Genomic DNA, 16,064 nt, shown 5'->3' with positions numbered 1-16,064 from the left:
TCTGCAAATGGTCGCAGTGGACCAGACTAAAGCCAGGAGCCAGGAGTGAGCAGCTTCTTGGTCTCCCACATGGGTGCAGGCACCCAAGCACTGGGCCTTCTGCTGCTGCTTTCCCCGGCTGCTTTAGCAGGGAGCCTGATTGGAAGCTGAGCAGCCGGGACGCTATGGGCTGCTTTACCCACAATGCCATCCCCTCCTTCAGTCTTCTTGAAAGCAAAGAGCTGGAAAGACTGAGACGTGCAGGGTTCCCTCATCTTGACCCAGACTTGGGCACTGACTGCAGCACCTACAGCAGTGCTCCAGCTGCCCTTTGGAGCCTGGGGCAGTGCTGCTGCCTGTGTTTGTGAAGCAAGGCTTGTGACCAGAGGGGTAGGAGAGCAGTCTTGTCCCTCCCAGGAATTGATGAAAGTTGAGGCTTGGAAATGAGTTCTCCTGGACTGATTGACTCCACGTATCTTGAGGAAAGTCTCTGATGTCTGCACACCCCTACAAACCTTGTGTGCCAGACCTCATTCTGAGAGTCAGGCCCAGAGGAGCTGGGCTGGTGCTGTGGAGATGGCGCCCCCGAGCCTGGGTCAGGGAACTGGGCTACATGTTGCTTTGCTGATTGGATGAGGAAATACTGTGTGTGCCCTCCAGGCATTTATCATGTGAGCTCATATTCTAAAATAAGCAAACTCAAACATTCCCAAACCCCAAGAAATGAAAACCTCTGCTCCATCTTGTTAGCCAAACACATTATAGGCCACTTTTTAAAATGTTTTGCTAACTGGATTTTGGTGCAACTTGTTTCATTTGCAGTCCCATATATTTTATTTTAGGTATTTACAAACTATTTTTCAAGGGAGTTAGGCCTTGCCATACTGCCAAAGGGTTCATAGCACAGAAAGGTTAGAACTGTGTCCTGAGTGCTGGCCTTGTCCCAGCTCCCACCAGTAGTTCCCCAAGGGTCCAAGGTGCCAGTTGCAGTAAGGCGGTTTGATGGAAGGACTGTACGGAGGTGATGCCGGGTACCGCTGTGGCTCCTTGTCATCGACGTTTAAAATGCTGCACCAGTCTCTGACTTCAGACCTGGTATTATCAGGCGTTATACTAAGGATACCAGTATCTTCTGTAATCCAGTTTGTAGTCGGGTTTAAGGGAATCCACCCAGTACTGCTGGGGTCGAGGTCCCCATGGGTCATTGATCTTGCCCTCTGTCAAAAGAACCCCATCCGCCAGGGTGAGACTCTGTCTCCAGGTTGCATTTCATGACAACTGAGAATATTTTTGCTTTCATTATTAAGTAGTCTTCATCTGTGGCTTCTTGGTTGTTGTTTGGTTTGCTTCTTTAGCATCTTAACATTCGTTATTTTCTCCTTGGTGTTCTCTGAGGCAGTTGATTTCCTGCACGCACCAGGTCCCCTGACTTGCAGCTGCAAAGCTGCATTTAGATCAGGTCTCCTGCTGCCGACCTCATCTCATGTACAGTGTCACATTTCTGTGCCATACAGTGTGCGATCCGGGCCTCCCCGCAGCTCTTTAGCAATTAGCAATTGAGCAGGAAGTGTGTTTTGATTACTGTGGCCTTTTGATTTTGATTTTACAATCATGTAGTGTTTCAGAGAGCAGAGGTGGACAAGGGGCTCTCTGAAACACATTTTTGACAGAGGGAACTCTGCCGTTTCGGCCACTTGGCTATCTGTCAGCGCTGCTCAGACCCCCTTATGTTGGTTGCTTGGCAACCTGGGGCTGGAGCAATCAAACCGTGGCCAGTGCTTTTCCAAGCCCAGATTGGGAGCTGATTTATTGTTGGAACTGTAAGCACGGTAAACCAAGCCTCAGAAATAGACCTTTTCTCTTTCTTAAACGGGGAATTTATATAAAACACATAACAAATTAAGAGGAATATCAGTTGGCGGATTTTTTCCAAAAACTTTTAAAGAATAAAATTGGGTCCTAGTGCACTTGTCTTCGTGAGTCTCCCTACAACGCTGCAGGTTAATGTGGTGGCTTTGCTGTATTATTACAGTTTTTCTTTGTTTCACTGGCTACCTCAGTTTTTTAAAAGCACATGCTTCTTGTTGTAAATTGGGTGCTTGGATGCCATCTTTCCTTGGGAAATTCAGGCCCAGGGAATGCTCGTGGCTTGCCCGAGGTCAGCCGTGACTCCTGGAGAAATTGGGTGTGGACCTGGCACTTGGCTTTCCTGTCTGTGCTTTTGATTCGATGCTGCGAGCCTGAGAGGCTAGTTGCTTTTCTTTGTATTTTTGAAAAATTAGCTAAAACATCCAGAAATCCAAGTGTGGAAAATCACTATACTTATGCTTACTTTAGCTGGGAACCTAAAACTACTCTAAAAAATAGTCTGCCAAAGCATTGAAAGAAAAAAAAAACAAAAACAAAGACTCTGGCTTCTTATATGCTGTTTTGACAGGTAGTTTTAGGAGGACTTCTGAACATCTGTATGGGAGAAGAGAGAGCTGTTGCTTATTAATTCTGAACTTTCACCTCCCTGCTTGTGCTTCTTCCTGTACTGCCTTCTCTTGCTATTCTCTCCAAATTTTATAATTGTAATGTTTATCTGTAAAAGTTACATTGATTTATTTTTCTATTAGGATGATAGCTAGCAGCTTTTTTTGAGGCACTTCCTTCATTGGCATCTCAGATCAGTTCTTTCGTATTGCCATGAAGGATTTGGGGCATTCTGCGTGGGCGGGGGGAGAGGGCCCTCAGCCTGACTCAGCAGCAGCTTAAGCTTATCTTTTTGTCCAATGTTAAGGAAATACCTTACCTCAAACCTCACATTCGCATACGATTGTGTATATAAATGTGCTAGTGGTGTGTTTGCGTTTCTTATAAATATGCAGAGCTAATCTCTGTGTGTGCAATTTACACACAGCTGCATTTGTGCTCTCTTAGTGCTTGTATTTTCAAGAAAAGAGAAGTACCACAGGCACACTGTTGTTGCAGACAGAAGCCAGAAGAGCAGCCTCGCGGTGGGGCCCATTACCTGCACCCTGTCTGAGGACTGTCCCTCTGAGACTCTCTCTCTCTCTCTCTCTCTCTATTTTTTATTTAAAGATTTATTAATTGATTTGAAAGTCAGAGTTACACAGAGAGAGAAGGAGTGGCAGAGAGGAAGAGGGAGGGGGTCTTCCATCCACCGGTTCACTCCCCACATGACCGAAACAACCAGAGCTGTGCCCATCTGAAGCCAGAAGCCAGAAGCTTCCTCCAGGTCTCCCACTTGGGTGCAGGAACCCAAGCACTTCGGCCATCTTCTACTGATTTCCCAGGCCATAGCAGAGAACTGGATCAGAAGTGGAGCAGCTGGGACTTGAACCAGCGCCCATGTATGCTGGCACTGCAGGTGGCAGGTTTACCCACTACACTACAGCACCGGCCCCGAGACTCCCTTGACCGTGGTAGTCATCCTTCGTGGTGCTGGCTGAGCCCAGACAGGGTGTCCATCATGGAAAGAAGATCCTGGCCACTGCTAAGATGAAGCAGTCTCATGACTGAGGTGTGGCCTTTGTAATTGAGGTAGCCCCTCTCCCCGCCACTCCTGCCCTGTACTAAATTTCCTCTAGGGGTCATTGGTTTTCCTCCCTTTTTGGGGAGCATTCATAAAAAGTAAACAAGGTTAAATGGGCAGCACAAGCCCGTGTCATACTGTGTTGAAGGGGAAACACAGGCCAGGAGCCCGTTCTGTAGCAGGAGCTGAAGCGGCCACTGGCACGTGTTAGGGCTTCGGGTTCCCCTGCTTGGGAAGCAGAGCATAACAACTTGAGTCGAGTGCTCATGGAAGACATGTTTGACTTGATTTGAAATAACAGCCCGTGTAATTTTATGTTGGGGAAATATGTTATCATTATTGATAGTTCCAATCATATAGTTATTTTATTGCCCTAATAGAAAACATTCAGTGCTTTGGGTGTGTTTTATTTTATGAAGACGTGAGGTTTGTTCTAGACCTGAGCTTTCCGGTGTGATAGTCACTAACCACGTATGGTTAGTGAGTACCTGAAATGCACTAGTCCAGGTAGAATTGTGCTGTCAGTATAAAATACATCCTGGGGGTTGCAAACTGAGAAAGAATAAAACATGTAAAATATTTCATTAATAAGTGGCACAGCATTTTAGACTGCTGCTTGGGACACCCACAGTCCCCTATCAAGAGTACTGGTTTATGTCCCAGTTGCTCTGCCTCAAGTCCAGCTTCCTGCTAGTGCATCCTGGGAGGCAGCAGGTGATGGCTCAAGGGCTTGGGCTGGTGCCATCCACGTGGGAGACTCAGATAGAGTTTTGAGCTCCTGGCTTCAGCCTGGCCCAGCCCTGGCCCAGAGTTAACCTCTTAATGGAAGAGTCTCTCTCTGTCTTTTCTTGCTCTTACTCTATGTTGCTCTGCCTTTCAAGTAGATGAACATAAATGAGCATAAAAATTTTTAAAGAAATTAACTTTGGAGGCTGGCACTATGGCAAAGCAGGTTAAGCCATAGCCTGGGATGCCAGCATCCCTTATGGGTGCCAGTTCGAGTCCCAGCTGTTCCACTTCCAATCCAGCTCTCTACTAATGTTCCTGGAAAAGCAGCAAAAGATGGTCCAAATGCTTGGGTTTAGTGCACCCACGAGGAAGACCTGGAAGAAGTTCCTGTTCCTGGCTTTGGACCAGACAAGCTCTGGCCATTGGGACCATTTTGGGGGTAAACCAGCAGATGGAAGATCTGTCTGTCTGTCTGTCTGTCTCTCTCTCTCTCTAACTCTACCTTTCAAATAAATAAATAAAAATCTTTAAAAAGTACAAAAATAAAAATAAGCTAATTTTGTTTATGGAGTACATACTGAAAAGGGAATGTTTTGGATTGATTAAGTAAAATTCTTAATTTTACTTTAAAAAATAATTTATTTGAGGGGTAGAATTACAGACAGAGAGAGGCAGAGAGAGAGAGGTCTTCCATCCACTGGTTCACTCCCCAGATAGCCACAACGACCGGAGCTGGGCCAGTCAGAAGCCAGAAGCTGAGAGCTTCTTCCAGGTCTCCCACACGGGGGCAGAGGCCCAAGCACTTGGCCATCTGCTGCTGCTTACCAAGGCCATAGCAGAGAGCTGGATCAGAACAGGAGCAGCTGTGACTCAAACCAGCGCCCACGTGGGATGTTGGTGCTGCAGGTGGAAGCTTAGCCTGCTATATCACAGTGCTGACCCCTACCTGTTTCTTTTTAAAATACGGCTACTGGGGGCTTGGTGTTGTGGCACAGTGGATTAAACTGACACATGTGATGCTGACATCCCATATTGGAGTGCTAGCTCAAGGCTCAGCTGCCCTACTTCCAATCCAGCTTCCTACTGATACGCTTGGCAAGGCTGTGGATGATGACCCAAGTGCTTGGGTTCCTGCCACCCACAGAAGAGACCTGGATGGAATGCCTGGCTCCTGGCTTCAGCCTGGCATAGCCCCAGCTAGTGAACTAGCAGATGGAACCAACTTCCCTCCCTCCCTTCCTCCCTCCCTCCCTCCCTCCCTCCCTCCCTCTCTCTCTCTCCCCTTCTCTCTCCCCTTCTCTCCCTCTCTCTCCCTCTCTTTCCCTCTCTCTCCCTCTCCCCCCCACCCTCTCCCCCTCTCCATCCCTCCCTCTCTCTGTTATCTGCCTTTTGAATAAATAAATCTTTAAAAGAATAAACTATGGCACTGTGGTGCAGTGGGTTAAAGCCCTGGCCTGAAGTGCCGGCATCCCATATGGGCGCTGGTTCGAGACCTGGCTGCTCCACTTCCGATCCAGCTCTCTGCTATGGCCTGGGATAGCAGCAGAAGATGGCCCAATCCACTGGGCCACTGCATCCACATGGAAGACCTGGAAGAAGCTCCTGGCTCCTGGCTCTGGATTGGTGCAGCTCCAGCCATTGCGGCCAGTTGGAGGGTGAACCAGTGGATGGAGGACCTCTTTCTCTCTCTCTGCTTCTCCTTCTCTCTCTGTGTAACTCTGACTTTCAAATAAATAAGTAAATCTTTAAAAAAAAAAAGAATAAACTATAATTACTAGAAAATTAGCATGTACATATGTGGCTTGCATTTTTGGCTCACATTCTTTTTCTACTGAGCAGTCACTGATACAGATTGTTTAATTTTTGCACAAGGGTTGCTCCCTGAAGATTCCTGCTTTTTTGTTCTCTTGTAACTTCCAGACAAGCCACATTTCTTTAATTGTTTATTATTCTTCCTTGTGCTGAGATCTGCTTTACCAAGGGTGGGTGAGCATTTTAAGCCTCCAGTGCCCATTTGGGTTCTGTTGTTAACCTGTTTTTTTTGTTTTGTTTTGTTTTCCCCTTCCTGGGGTACTTTTAATCTCAGTGCAACTCTGTGGCTGTAACTGCAAAGGGTATTTAGTGTACAGAATTTCTGTGTCTGTTACAACTGCTGTATAACTGGTTCTTACTTGATTTGAAGCACATGGAAAGTTTCTGATACTCACCTGGTGGCAGTACTTTTTGTTAGGCCTGCAGTAATGAAAGGACTTCAGTGTCCTCAACATAATTGTCTAGGCTCAGAGGGGCATCGGCAGAGGTACATAGCATGGCCCAGCGGCCTGTGCCCGTGGACTCAGCTGCAGTTCTAACCGTTCAACATGAGATCATTTCCCCATTGGGCATGTGGTCCTCCTAGAGTTATTTATTTACTTGGGAAATACAGAGAGAAAGGGTCCTCTCATCCACATTCTCCAAATAGCTGCAACAGCCCCTGAGTTGGGACCAAAACTGGAAACAGCCAGGAGCCAAGAACTCCCTCCAGGTTTCCCGTGTTTGTGTCTGGAACACAGCCTGAATCGCGGAGTGCACCTGAGCAGGAAGCTGGAGTCAGGAGTGGGGCTGGATTGAAACTTGGGCACTCTGATGTGGGATGCAGAGGTCCAGGCAGGGGCTAAACGTCTGCCCCAATGGGTGGTCTTTGAATAAAAATGGAATGACTTTTATTGGATATTTGAGACAGCCTGGGAAGGGCCAACTCCCAGGGGTGATGCAAGAGGAGAACTAGCTGCACTCTGGGTGCTGAGCTGGCATCATAGAAGGGAAGCCTTGGCTGCGTAGATTTGAAGGAGAAGAAAACTGGGTATCTGTTGGTTTGGTCTTAAGTACTTAGAGATTTAGAAGCTTGGTGGTGGATACACATCAGGAGGCCCTGAGTCAAGTTGGAGCTCAGAGCCAGATCACCTTCAGGTACACTGATGTATTCATTGAACCACGGCTGCTGTAGTGCTGTTGCAGGTGCTGGGGATATGTAGTGAACGATGCAGGCCCCACCCCCTCAGCAGCATCCTGTGTCACATCAGGTCTTAGCGCTCGCACGTGTGGACGAGGCAGGTGTGGAAGCAGAGCAGAGTGAGACTGTAGGGAGGGACAGGACATGCAGCTTGTGCAGCACTTCCTCGTCTGAATGAGTTACTCTTGCGTCTTGTGCTGGTTTCCCACTTCTACATAACAAATTCCCCTAACAATAAAAATTACTTCAATTTAAAATAAACAATTATCATTTATTGTCTCATAGTTTTTGTGGGACAAAAATTTAGGCACAGGGCCAGGAGTTGTGATGTAGTAGGTTAAGCCACTGTTTGGGGCACATACATCCCACACTGGAGTATGGAGTATCTGGGATTGAGTCCTGCTTCTATTTGTGACCCAACTTCCTGCTGATGCATCCTGGGAGCCAGCAGATGAGGTCCTTACTATTTGGGACATGCCACCCATGTGGGAGACCTGGATGGAATGCCAGGTTCCTGCTTTTGGCCTGGCACAGCCCTCACTGTTGCAGATAATTAGGGAGTAAAGCACTAGATGGAAGATTCATTCTCTCTCTCTCTCTCTCTCTCTCTCTCTCTCCCTCCCCCCCTCTCCCTCCCGCTCCGTCTCTCTCAGTTTCTCTGTTACTCTGCCTTTCAAATAAATAAAAAATAAAATTTTTAAAAAAGGAGTTTTGATGTAGCTTAGTGTGTGGTTCTGTGGGCACTGTCACGAAGTTGCAGTCTGACAGCCTGTGGGGTTGAAGCACTGTTGCAGGCGTCTGCGCTCCAGGGAGTCTGCAGGGTCGGGGGCTGCAAGATCGGGGCCTCCCGGACAGCGGTCTCCCTGGGCTCTGGCCAGCGCGGCAGCAGCAGGATAGCCGAGCTTTTCCGTTTGGAGGCTCAGAGTTGCAAGGACCCGTGTTCATCAAGGGAGAGCCAAGCAGACACTGTGCTGCCTCGTGTGACGTAGTCTACCAGTCACCTGGTGTCACTTGGGTCACATTCTGTTCATTGGAGCAGTCACCAAGGTCTAAATGGCCCAGGAGGAAGGGACAGAAGTCCTCCTCACTTCAGTGGAGGAGTGTGGCCATGGTGTGTGTGATTGAGTGACCATCTCTGGAAAATGTCGTTTGTTCACAAGTAGAGTTTGAGGGTACATGTGTTCCAACGTGTTGATTTGCTTAGTTTTAAATAATGTGTAGTTATCTGTAAAAATGAGAGTTTTGACCCCCTTACATACTCAAATCCTCCTTCCCACTTTCACATCATCTGACTCCACCCAGGGCACAGGTACAGCAGCCCAGCTGCTGTAGACATTTCTGGATACATTTTCACAGGTGTCAGTTTGGGAAGTAGGAAGCAACTGCTAGACTTTCGCTGGCCTCAGACTCCCAAGGACCTTGCGTCACTTGCTGGGTTACATGTCTACAGCCGGTCTTAACTGGAGTGGAGGCGGGGAATACAGTGACTCAAACCAGGAGCTGTCCCTTACAGTGCTTGTAACATGCAGCTGGGTAAAAGCATCAGGCAGGGTCGCCTCAGACCTGCCCCATGGTTATTATCCTGCTCTTTGGTATGTGGGATGTAAGAAGGGACAGGAGGAAAGAGAGGACACAGCAAAGGGAACTCCGTTGTATTGTTCCTCCGTGACAGCTCGACAGCTGCCGCATTGACCTGAGAGAAGACCTGCCTGTAGGAATGAACGGGCTGTTAGCCAGGGGCTTGGGTTTGAACTGCCGTTGTTGAATACCGTATCATCTTTGGGGAACTAGGCTGGGAAAGAGGTCTTTTTTGCTTAAACTAGGATTGATTTGCTATTAAAGGTGTTTACGATGGTTGACCACACAGGTGTGCAATGGGAGCCCTTTGGGGGAAGAGGAAGAGCGAGGCTCCCCTTCCTCACTGCGGTTCTCCATGCTGGGGAGCAGAGGCACAGAGCCCAGTGCCCATCTTACCCTTGTGAATGCTGCTAGGGAGCACCAGTGACAGAGCCGTGCACTCCGAGCTGAGGAGTTTGTGGGGGCTTTTTAATACAGCAGGACTCTGACACATGCTTGTGTTTCAAGAGTTGCAGTGTATATATAATTTCCCGTAAACTTTTCAATAAGCAGTCTTTAATTTCTCTGATGAGAACATAGAAAACAATGTTTTCTATACCTAGATTCCAAGCAATAATCCTATTTTGAGATCTCATTACCTTTCTTCTTCCCCTTGAAAACAGTAACATAAATATAGTATTGATTTATGGCCGGCGCCGTGGCTTAACAGGCTAATCCTCCGCCTTGCGGCACCGGCACACCGGGTTCTAGTCCCGTTTGGGCGCCGGATTCTATCCCGGTTGCCCCTCTTCCAGGCCAGCTCTCTGCTATGGCCTGGGAAGGCAGTGGAGGATGGCCCAAGTCCTTGGGCCCTGCACCCGCATGGGAGACCAGGAGAAGCACCTGGCTCCTGGCTTCGGATCAGCAAGATGCGCCGGCTGCAGCGGCCATTGGAGGGTGAACCAACGGCAAAAAGGAAGACCTTTCTCTCTGTGTCTCTCTCTCACTATCCACTCTGCCTGTCAAAAAAAAATAGTATTGATTTAAGTTTTTGTTTCCATCCCATCAGAAAAATGTGTGTTCATGTTTTGGAGAAAACTCTAAAGCCAAAAACCACATCCATTTAACTTTCCTACAGGTACATTGCTTGGTTACTATTTGCTAAGCACTTGGAGTACAAAAGACAGAACACCCAGCTCTTGGTGGAAAGTATCCACAGTTTGGTGGGAAATTTGTAGCCATGTTAATGGCAAGATTGCTCATTAATTCTGACAGCGTGGGTTGTGGTCCAGAGAAGGGAAGGAGAGCAAAGTGGACTCCATGGTAGTGTTGGAATTTAAACAGTGTCCTCCCCTGCAAGATGCCTTTCTCAATGCTCTAAACATGATGTGTTTTCTAGAAATCAGAGCAGTCCTTGATGGTGTAGCCCTACCACATAGAATCCCCCCAAAACAGGAACATGTCGAACAAAAAACACATGAGGAATGAATCCAGAAGGTGGTGGCTGATGGAAGCAGTGAGGACAGGGACAGACTCTGCTCTAGCTGACAGCTTAGGGATACTGGGAGTGAGAGAGAAGCTGAGGATGTTTGAGATGTTAGGGCCGTGGAGCTAGTGGAGAAATTGCAGCGCATGTGGGCTGAGTCCTCCGTTAGACTCTGATGGGGAAGGCTGAGGATGGGACCCTTGGGGTGTCCTTGGGATGAGCTTGCAGTCCTGGAAGACCCTCGGGCTGTGAGGTGGACAGCACATTTCTGCGAGGATTCAGTGTCTAATGGAGAGTCCAGGAGAATGTGCTTTGTAAGAATTCTGCAGTTGAGGCAAAGCTTTGTAGATCAGGGGATTGACTGGGGAGTGCAAATAGGGGGTGGATTTAAGACACAGGCAGGAAGTGAGCATAGGAAGAAGTTTTATTTGTGCCAGTACTAAGGTGGGGGCAGTGGGCTGCAGCCCAGCAGGAAGACAGTGATGCCTGGAGGGCTGTGCCCGGTGTAGGCCTGGGTCAGTCGCAGGACACGTGGAGTGAGTGCACACACAAAAGCACTTGCAGCTGCATGCGCCGTGCTAGGCACAGCTGTTGGCTTTGACATGAGTTTGGATGTTAGACCTGGGCTTGAATCTTGGCCTTAATGATGACTAGCTGTAGGTTTGGGGCGGGATGCGTAATATACCTGTTTTTTCATCTATGGAGTGGCCCTGTGACAGTGTCTGTCTGAGGGAGTACATGTGACACTTAGCACATTTATGCCACTACCCTCCCCAGAGGCCTCAGGGAGCCTGGGGGCTCTTGGAAGTGGAAGCCCTTTAGTCAGCTCTTGGGGCTCAGTCCCGGCTGCTTGGAGGAGGGTGTGGGTTGCGTCCTGTTGGCGTCGATACTGAGATGGTGATGTCCTGAGGCTGGGGGGATGCCATCTGGATAAACCATGAAGGATCAAGTCTCAGCAAGGAGAAAGTAGCAGATCCTAGAGAGAGAGTTAAGGTCCTTCGATAAAAATGTGATGAGTATTTTGAATTATCTTGATTGCTGGCTTTAAACTATCAACTCGCTGTCCTGGAAATACACTAGTAAGTGTGAAGCACATTTAAAGTGAGGTCAGGAGTCCAGAGCAGCACACTGGGAATCTTGGCTCGCTGGCAGGTCTCCTCAGGTGAACGGTTCTTGTCCTGTTTATTGAAAAAGCAGTGCCTCACGCAGGTCTCCCTTGCATTAATATGTAAATACTTTAAACCATAACCAAATGATGTCTCTCAAAGCCATAGCAACAGTAAACCTGCAGAAGGAAACATGTTCAGGTGCGCAGTGATAGGCATCTGGAACAAGCAGGGCCGTCCCCAGAGCCAGTCAGCTGCGCGTGACCGCGCGGAGTCAGTGTTGAGAAAGGCTTTTACTGCTGCAGCCCAGCACCAAGGGGACTTTTGTTTTCATCCTGCTCCATCATTAACACGGGCCCACATTTAGGACATGGTCCTTTTTGACTTTTTTCTTCTCTCTCTCTCGGAGGGAACTGTAGATTGCTTACTTGCAGATCTGTCTGCTCTTCAGTCCCCTGAGATCCAATAAGTTATTAACATAAAATTTTGTTCAGAAAACAGGGTAGAGCAGAAGCAGCCATTTTCACAGTGGGGATCATTTTAATACCCACAGTGTTTTCCAAATAGTTATGCAAGAGGACCGAGGAGAAGTTGCTTTTCAGAAGTCATGGTGAGTTCCTGACTGTGATGTGCGAGTTAAAATTCACCAGAGGGTGTTAATTTTGAAAGCTCTCAGCCAGGGGTTAATGCAGAGGTATCTTAGCCATATGGGTACTTATCCCCCCTCTTCTGCTCTAGACAGGGGTCAGATCCAGCACCCGAGCAGAGTAAGCATGAGCCACATTGGGAGATTGAGCTGTGGACAAGGGCACTGGCAACCTGACCCTCTGAAGGGCCAAATGCCCCTGTCTGCTGTCCAAACTGATACTCAAATACCTCTTTTTAATTGGATGGGGCAGACATTTTATGGACAACTTAAAATGATAAACAGATTGAGACAAGAATAAATTGTGCCATGAGACTGTGACCTTACTTGTCAGTTGGTTGATTTTTGGAGGAAACCACAGTCAACAGCCACCTCATGACACCTGCAGCCAGTGCAACGCCCCACCCCGTCCTGAGGTGCCCTGCCTGTTCACACCTGTCGCTTTGACTCCCAATCCTGGCTCAAGGGCTTGGTGGCGCGTGGTGCATTTTCCTTTTTGTGAAAAGGAAATAGTGGGTAGTCGATGTGATTAGACAGGTCTAGTGCCTCTGGAGCCCTCCACACAGTGCCTGGCACACTGGGACTTCCCATCGGCTGTTCCTGTTGCTGTATCCAGTGGTGCCTTCCTATCTGTTTTGTATTCTGATGCATGTAATATTTTACAGTATTTGTACTGACCACTAGTGGTAACTGAGAAGCTTCCTGCCCCAGGCCTAGCTGCTGCCTCCCCTGCCACCCTCCCTACCCACCCTCCTAAGAGTGGAGAGGACAGGATCAGCATCTGGTAGGTCAGTGATGGGGCTTGGGGTGCTCTGATTGGGTGAGGGGTGGGCTCAGCAATAGCTTGAGGAACTTCTCTAAACACATTTAAGTTTTAGAAAATAAGAGACGTGTTACTGCATTTTGGCCTTATTTTTAAAGATTTATTTACTTGAAAGGCAGCGGGGGGGGGATCTTCCATTCACGGATTTACTCCCCAGCAGGGCTAGGCCAGGCTGAAGCCAGGAGCCGGAGTTCTCGCTGGGTCTCCTCCAGTGGTGGCAGGATCCCGACCACATGGGCCATCATCTGCCGCAGAAAGCTGGACTGGAAGCAGAACAACCAACACTTGAACTGGGACGCCAAATGGGACGCCAGTGCCAGTGCCAGTGCCAGTGCCTCCATGCTGGTCCTGACCTCAATGTTTTTATATATACACACACATACTTAGATATATACATAGTTGAGAGGCAGAGAGACAGGTAGAGTGAGTGCGCTCCCATCTGCAGGCTCATTCCGCAAATGCCTTCAGTGGCCCCAGACTTGGGAAGAGTTGGGAGCTGAGAATTCAGTCCAGGTCTCCCACGTGGATGACAGGGACCCCACCACTTGAGTTACCCCTCTCAGGTTGCACATCAGCAGGAAGCTGAATTAGGCGCTAAGCTGGGATTAGAACGCGGGCCTTGATGAGAGATGCAGGTGTCCTGGCAGCGTCTTCACTGCTGGGCCAGACATTACCCCAAGTACACTTTTTTGTTCCTGTTAAGTGTCTCCCATTTGAAAAGTGGCTGTGTGGGAACAGCCCTGTCAGAGTGTCCCTTATGGAACAACAACACACTACATCCCTGGAGTTTGAACCTCATTTTCTTCCCACACTACCAAAAATGAGATGCTTTCTAGATTCTGTTAAAACCAAGTTTAATGATACTGGGTTCAGATACTCATTTTCACTTTGTTTTGTTTTGTTTTAAAGGTTTATTAATTTATTTGAAAGTCAGAGTTACAGAGAGAGAGGGAGAGATAGAGAGCAAGATCTTCCACCCACTGGTTCACTACTCAGATGGCCGCAAGACTGGGACTGGGCCAGGCTGACGCCAGGAGTCAGAAACTTCTTCTGAGTCACTCACATGGGTGGCAGGTGCCCAAGGACTTGGGCCATCTTCTGCTGCTTTTTCCTAGGCCATTAGGAGAGAGCTGGGTCAGAAGTGGAGCAGCCAAGACACAACCAGTATCCATTATAGGATGCCAGCAAAGCATACAGAAACTTTGCCAGCTGTGCCACAATGCTGGCCCTCAGACACTTACTTTTTTAAAACCAGAAGTTAATTTTTCTTTCCTAGGAACATACAGGCAGGTGACTTCTGATGGTGATAAGAAGTTTCAGCTCAACAACGCAAAATTATAGCAATTTGTCTAAAAACTGAATCATAGTCATCAACTAAGTTGGAACACAAAGCAAAGGACAGTCTCCTTGCCATAAATAACTATGTATTTATATTTGGATCTCACCTGGTCACGAGGACACAGGAATAGGACAGGACTTGTATTGAGTTCCCAGGGAACACACAGCTGGGTTGGTAGGACATGAAAACACCAGAGAGACAAGTGCTGGCGATGCAGTGCTCGGCCTGAGCAGCTGAGCACGGCGGCTGCACACCTCGTGAGCATGAAGCAGGCGTGTTGGCGCTGGGAGGGGTCTGAGCCAGCTCTTTACCACCTTTTAGGTGCACACTTGCCTGTTTTCTGCGTCACCCTTGGCATCCTGGTAGTCTAATGTCTCTTAGCTGTCAGGGACAGAAAAACTAACAGGCATAGAAATAATTCATGAGGCCTTGCATTTTAGCATTGCTGATGCTGGATCTCAGCTTAATGACTGAAGGCTGTTGAGAAACAGACCTTGCCCATGGATTTCCATTTAGAGTTTACGGTGCCTGTCTATTTATAAGTCGATAGTGTTAGTCATTCAAGTCTTGAAAGCATCAAGGTCATGATTTGAGCGAGGTGAATTCATCGAGGGAAAGGAGGCTGCTGCCCCAGAGCCTGCTTCCCACACTGACTGATTCCAGTCACTGACTGCTGAAGGGCTTGTGCAACTCCATGTTAAAGGCTACTCTGGATTTCTGGTAACCACAGATAAAGGCTGGTCTCTGAGAAGCAGCGGTTTTGCCAGTCTTGAGGCCTGATGAGTTCCCATAGAGAAGTACCAGCCTCCCTGTCTGAAGCTTTCCTGTCCCTCCCTTTAGCGCTTGATAGCACGGCCATTGGTACGCACTACAGCAGTGGTAGGGCCGTGTTCCCCAGATGTCATGCAAGTAATCCTGGTAAAACTAGACCACAGATTCCCCTTTAGAGACAAACATCAGTGAGAATATTGGATGATATTTAGAGGCAAAGGAACAGTGGAGGTCTGTTGGGAGGGAGTTTGGAGAGCAGAAAGCTTAGTACAAAACTTTGGGGAGACTCCAACATTTAGGGGTTGGTAAAGAATTAGGCCACGTGGCATGAGGCAAAACAGGAGTTTGGTGTCGTGGAGCCAAGAGGCTGACTGTGGTTTTTTTCTTTTTCTTTTTTAATTTTTTTTTAAATTTTTTAAATTTTTGACAGGCAGAGTGGACAGTGAGAGAGAGACAGAGAGAAAGGTCTTCCTTTGCCGTTGGTTCACCCCCCAATGGCCGCTGCGGCTGGCGCACCACGCTGATCCGAAGGCAGGAGCCAGGTGCTTCTCCTGGTCTCCCATGCGGGTGCAGGGCCCAAGCACTTGGGCCATCCTCCACTGCACTCCTAGGCCATAGCAGAGAGCTGGCCTGGAAGAGGAGCAACCGGGACAGAATCCGGTGCCCCAACCAGGACTAGAATCCGGTGTGCCGGCGCCGCAAGGCAGAGGATTAGCCTATTGAGCCACGGCGCTGGCCTGACTGTGTTTTTACCATTAAAAATGGACCCTTTGGAGCTGGCATTGTGGTGTAGCAGGTGCTGCTGCCTGATGACAGTGTCCCGTGTAGAGCTCTGGTTCGAGTTCTGATTGCCACTCTTCTAATGCACCTGGGAAGGCAGTGGAAGATGGCTCAAGGGCTTGGGCCCCTGCTACTCACACGGGAGTCTGGGATGGGGTTCCTGGCTCCTGGCTTCAGCCTGGCCCAGCATTGGGCATTGCAGCCATTTGGGGGAATAAACCAGTGGATGGAAGATCTCTCTCTGTGCCACTCTGCCTTTCAAATAAATAAGCATATTTTAAATGAACCATTTCGGACTCTAATAACTTTTTAAAAAAA

At 48.4% G+C, this 16,064-nt stretch overlaps 1 protein-coding gene across 4 annotated transcripts in view; it reads left to right on the top strand.

Moving 5' to 3' along the window:
* The window catches only part of RERE (arginine-glutamic acid dipeptide repeats), a 464,477-nt gene that overhangs the window by 369,253 nt on the left and 79,160 nt on the right, over positions 1-16,064 (top strand). The window lies entirely within an intron of this gene.

Source organism: Lepus europaeus, chromosome 5, assembly GCF_033115175.1.
Source record: "Lepus europaeus isolate LE1 chromosome 5, mLepTim1.pri, whole genome shotgun sequence".
In the NCBI taxonomy this organism is placed as follows: Eukaryota; Metazoa; Chordata; class Mammalia; order Lagomorpha; family Leporidae; genus Lepus; species Lepus europaeus.
This window is presented reverse-complemented; position numbering and strand designations above follow the sequence as displayed.